Source organism: Contarinia nasturtii, unplaced genomic scaffold (assembly GCF_009176525.2).
Source record: "Contarinia nasturtii isolate CC-2019 unplaced genomic scaffold, AAFC_CNas_1.1 Cnas_scaffold_630, whole genome shotgun sequence".
Taxonomy (NCBI): Eukaryota; Metazoa; Arthropoda; class Insecta; order Diptera; family Cecidomyiidae; genus Contarinia; species Contarinia nasturtii.
In genome coordinates this window covers 2,884,376-2,890,424 of record NW_022197981.1, presented here as the reverse complement: position 1 = coordinate 2,890,424, position 6,049 = coordinate 2,884,376, and the positions used below count along the sequence as shown (strand labels likewise).

Genomic DNA, 6,049 nt, shown 5'->3' with positions numbered 1-6,049 from the left:
TTACCAATACTTTGTTTTCGTTAATTAAATTTCGTGTGAATAATTGTATTCGTATAATTATAATTACTAAACTATAGTTGACAAGTGAAAAAAGCCTTTTCCCACAAATGTAAACAATGGTTGTAATTTGAGATAAAAGGTGTTTTTTCTTTTGTAATTTTTTGGGAAAATAGTTGTAGTCCCAAAAGAAGATTGAAACTTATTATTATTGATTTAGTATCAAATCAATGAAGTTTCATTGATTGTTAATGGTGTAAAAAATCAAATGAAAGTTGAACAATTCTATATTATTCCCCTTGAATAACACTAATCACATATAAAAAAAAACATGAAAATAAAAATGACGAAAATTGTGATAAAATCGAGTGGGAGAGAGAAAGTAACAAAAAATATATATGCACGTGTAAAATTCATCCAATTCCAAAGTATACATTATTATTCAATCCACATCCATACAAACAACAGAATATCACACACACACATATTTGTTTTATTCATCATTTAAAAATGAACAAAATCAATAAAAGAATAAACATCAACATTTGTGAATAGAGATTAGTGAAATGGGTTATGATCACGCACTCACATCCAGTGTGGACATTGAACAAATGACAATAATAATAATTATTATAATAAAATAATAATAATAGTATTTCGTGTCAATTAAGACACATTTTAGTTGAAAATTTGGTAAATTAATTATGTAAGTTTTGTCTTCTAATCAATGCGGTTTAATAAAAGAAAGTTTAAGAAAAATATTTGTTTTCATTTTACTTTTAAGCACACCTAGTGAAGGAAAGGTATTGTATTAGGCTAAAAAATTAAAGTCACCACAAAACATGTTTTCTATGCATATTTCATGTAGAAAACACGATTAGAGGCGATTTTGGGGCATATTAATGTTACTCGTTGTGTAGCATGTGCGGTGTGTCCTGTGGCGTGTTGTCAAAATGTCCATACTTTGCATGATAGTTCATCACACACAAAACATATTCAAAATCTGATTCTACTGGATGATTGGGGACTGTGAGGAGTACATCTGGTCAAATTTTCAGCGATATTGAATGATGTGTGTAAAATGGAGGCCCTGACCAGGAAAAAATCTACACCTTTTTTGTTACCGCGATAAGTCATCTTCCAAAAGCTCAATTCAAATTCTGACTTTGCAGGATGATTTGAGACTACTAGTGCTGATTAGTTTTTGAGCAATATCTGCTGACCGGTGTAATTTTTGACCCGAATGGAGTACCCACATCCATACATTTTTTAACCATTAGTTTTAAGATGGAATCAATTTTTCATAGATTTTTCATTCAAAAATTCACACAAAAAAAATATTTTTGTATGAGAGCCATGCCTTTGTGGTAGCGAAATGACGTGAAACTTTGTACATTTGGTTTTTTCCACAAGAAAATTACATTCCGAGAGTTTAATGAAATGTCAATGCATATTAGGGATACCTCCTATACAACATTTTCTTTTATGAGCCAAAAATCAAAAATTTTGTATGGGGGTAACTATATTTTTGATTGAAATTTCTTTAAACTTGGTGAGATTATTTATTTTGATAAGAAAATAATATTCACGAGTTTTAACGGTGATTTAAGTTACTGCAACCAAACATAGACCATAATTTCAGTTTATTCCCAAAATTACGGTTCCATGCGGAAAAGTCATCTTGCGAACGTAAGCCTCTTTATTTATTTATTAAATATTGTGATAAAACCAAACCGGTAAAAAAGAATCAGAAATATTTTACAACTTTATAATTTTCTTACTCTGAACCAGGGATTTTTTCTCTGAAGAGGAATAAAATGAAGAGGAGGAGAAGAGCGAGGAGGATCCTCCTCCTCAAGTGAGGAGGAAAAGTTTTTTTTGCTCAATGGGCTATTTTTGTCACAAAAATACAGTGAATAGATTGGGCTACAGCTATAGCAGTGCTATTTTCACAGCTCCTATTCATAGGTGCTATTTGTAAACAACGCATTCGGACAGCGACTTTATGATACAATTCCGAATGAAATGTTCTAAATGTAAATAGGACAATAGACTTATTGATTTTAGTATTTTTTTGCATAAACAAATCATTGTCCGAATCATAAAATCTTTGTTCGTATGCGTTGTTCACAAATGGCACCCATGAATAGGAGCTGTGAAAATATCATTTTTATCTAAAAACATTTTCCTTCTCACTCTTCTCCGCCTCCTCATTTTCCCCCTCACCATTCCTCAACTCAGAGGAACAATCCCTGCTCTGAACTCTGGCGGGTATGACATACGGTGTATATACGTGATGATACGTTGTTTTTTTCGTATTTTTATCATGATTATTTCCTCAAATAATTCAATGAACTTTATTTTGGTGTACATAACAAATGAAATGTTTTGTATACTCTTCCGCAACTGACTGATAATGTTATTTCTCTACCGAAATAGAACATGATGGGCGATTTTTTGCTTCTAAACTACAACGCACTAACGCACTATTTGGTTTTACTTTATGAATTTATTTTTGAAATTTTGTTAACAATAAATTTTTGGTTCTATTCAGAGTTTTGTTGATCACACCCTTATTGAAAATAGGGTTAACACTATAACGTTTCAGTCTATCTAATGACATTCAATTTTTATCGTTCTAATGATCAATGATCATGACATAAACGAATCAAGTCAATGACAAACTTGAGAAAATCCGAGCAACAACACAACAAAATACCAACTGTATTCGGCTAATTAACAGCTGCGCACATTTATCACTGTGTAATTTGAGCATATGAATCGAAAGAGATAAACGTAAATCAAGAGCGCAAATTAAATACTAATAAAATGCACAATATTGCATACTATGGATAAACTCTCGCAATTATCGCAATAATAATTTTTATTTTCCGGTTTGGCTGTGGCTATGTACTGTGTATGTCTCTATCTCTTTTATATATTTTCTCCAGACATTTAATGTCCATTAATGCCGTTTGTTTTTAATAAAGTAAAATTGGTGCAATTACAATTGCGCACTCAAAAAAGATCATTGTAAAATATTATGAAGGTAGTTTTGAATATAGATTTTCTAAATAACAACAAGAATCTTCAACAAATATGTGTTTTATTTAAAATCATTTATTATACTAATCGATGGTCATTCCCGATCATGTCTGCGTCTTGGCTTATCGTGGCGCTGTTTTCACTCAATCAATCATGCAATGCTGAATCAATTACGTCGTGAGTTCGATTGGGGTAATTTTTTTTAGAGCTCTGGCCTTGTATATTAAGCACCCGGCACTTTTAAACAATGGTTCACAAATCTATCAACAGTCGAACTGTATACAATTGAATATTTGTTATAAACATATTTATAAAGATTTATCCAAGATATAAGCGACGTTGTTATTTCTAGTAGCTCAGGCTGCACTATATTTAGCGAGTCCGTACTACGAACCCAAAAACAAAAATATTGATAAAAAATACGAAAATGAAAAATACAAAACATTTTTGAACACACGACACACAAAAGATATACCTTAAAAAGAATACAACAAAAAGAAAACAAACAGCATTTCGACACGAGAACCAGCATTTAGTAGTCAAAACCACAGATGACAGGAGTTAGACCAGAGAAGTACTAAAAACCAAAGAAAGTAAGTAAACCTACACTCTTTTAGAAATCTCATATCTGAACGTGGAACAACGTAAATATTTAAATCCGTAATTCTCATATCCAAATACACTGCCAGTCTTCAGGCCGGCATGACCTTATGTAAAACGTGGTACCGTACTACTAGAAGAAACAAAGTAATCTCCAAATTCTAGATTGGATATTATGTTCACATAGCTTCTGACCAGGGATCCGAGGGGTCGGATTAATCCTTCACAGAGAACGGATTTGAAATTACACCTCTACAAATTGTGGAAAATTTTCCAGTATCAATTCTGTAAAATCAAAAACATATTTTTAATAGAGGTTCTTATGATTTTTTAGAGCTTTTACATTTTTGGATCGCCTTCGTCAGAAACTATGTGTGTTGGTTGAATGTTGAAACGACAATCCGGAATTTTGAATAAAAACTTTCTAGGATAATTATTCTTTTCTGTTTTTAAACTGAACGCACTAAGAGATATGTAATTGTCATGTTGTCAATTTTGAAACAATAAACATAAATTAAAGTAGTTCAATAGTAAGGATAAACGATAAGGACATTTGTTAATTGAGCTATTTTACCAATTAAAACAGTTTCCAAACAAAAAAGTCAACAACCAATAAAACCACATATAAATAAAATGGCAATAACACCAGAAGTAGATCAAATGGGACCCTATACACCTATACCGGAATTTTATGCCGGCCGAAGTGTATCCATCACTGGTGGAAATGGTTTTATGGGAAAGGTAATTTTAATTGAAATTGAACTTCTTTTTTCGTTGACATTTTTGATATTCAATACTATCGTTTGATGTTACTTTATTCAGGTGCTGGTGAAGAAATGACTACGATCATGTCCGGGCATAGCAAACATATATTTATTAATGTGACCCAAACGTGTTCGAGAAATATCTGTGCGATTAAATGAAATATTAAACTCAGCAGTAAGTTAAGCAAAATGTACAATCATGCAAATATTGACCGTGTCATTGTTTTGATTCAATAATGTAGCTGTTCGATACAGTTCGCAATGAAAATCCAAATGTTTTGAAAAAAGTTTCACCGATTTGTGGTGACATATAGCACTACATCAGCTTGGAATTTCGGAAAGTGATCAAACCCTATTATGTTGCAATGTATCTGTAGTGTTTCATTCAGCAGCAACAATTAAATATATTCGGTAATATATTGAATATTTTCGGTTCAGGCACTTGTTCATATTTCAACCACGTATTGCAATTGTGATCGAACTGAAATCCAGGAATTAATCTACAAAAAGCCGTACGATCCAGCCAATATTATTAACTTGATAAGTTGGATACCAGAGGATCTTTTAGACAAGGTATTATGAAATACATTCGAATTTCATGGAAACAAAAAAATCTAATAATAATTGTTTACATTTGCAGTTAACACCATCGCTGATCGGAAAACATCCAAATACATACACGTTCACAAAAGCACTAACTGAGCACATGCTGCTTGAAGAAGCTGGGAATTTGCCATTAACTATCGTCCGATCATCAATGGGTAAGTTTGCATGGGGTCTAATTGCATTTCAATTCGGTTATTGTGACTTCCCTTCTCTCTCTCTGTATCTCCAAATATCAAAGTGCTTTCTTGTTTCAATGAGCCGATTGATGGTTGGTTGGACAACTGGAATGGACCAACTGCATCTATAGCAGCACTTGTTAATGGCTACTTACGGTCAATAACATGTGAAAAGGATTTTATGGCCGACATAATTCCCGTTGACATCGTTATAAATCTGATAATAATGGCAGCTTGGAGGACGGCAACAACCAAATCACATAACATGAAAATCTATAATTGCGTGTCAAGCCGACAACAACCAATTAAATGGGGTGAATTTGTGGATTATTCAGTGCAGAATAGTATTCGACATCCAATGGAAGGTGTTATATGGAATTTTGTGTTTTAATAATTGAAAATTAAAAAAGCTGTTTTCGCTTGCATTTATAGATTGATCAAGATCCATAATAAATTGGGGAAGGTACTTAATTCGTTAGAATACTATACAACGCATCAATGGCGTTTCACTTTGATGTTACTCAGATTTAATGGGATACTTACATGTAGCAATATATTCTGGGAATAAGGAAATTCTTATTCAAACAAGATCCGAAAACATTCATCGAAATGAATTCTAATCCATTTATTTCCATTAATTCACATTTTCAGATTATACAGTGTGCACCAAATGTCCAAAATTTTCATAGTAATAATAATATTATTAGCATTATTTATGAGATTTTAATGCCTACCAAAACTGACCGACACATACATTGCAAAAACCTTTTTTGAAATTTGGCATCGACTGACTACCCATGGATGGATTATGGATTATAGTGGGGAGAAAGACTCAAAAGAGAAAATCTCGTCGCGAAGGTC

At 32.4% G+C, this 6,049-nt stretch overlaps 1 pseudogene; it reads left to right on the top strand.

Annotated features, from left to right (window-relative positions):
- Positions 1 to 4,275: 4,275 nt before the first annotated feature.
- Positions 4,276 to 5,797, top strand: LOC116340316 (annotated as a pseudogene).
- Positions 5,798 to 6,049: the final 252 nt, after the last annotated feature.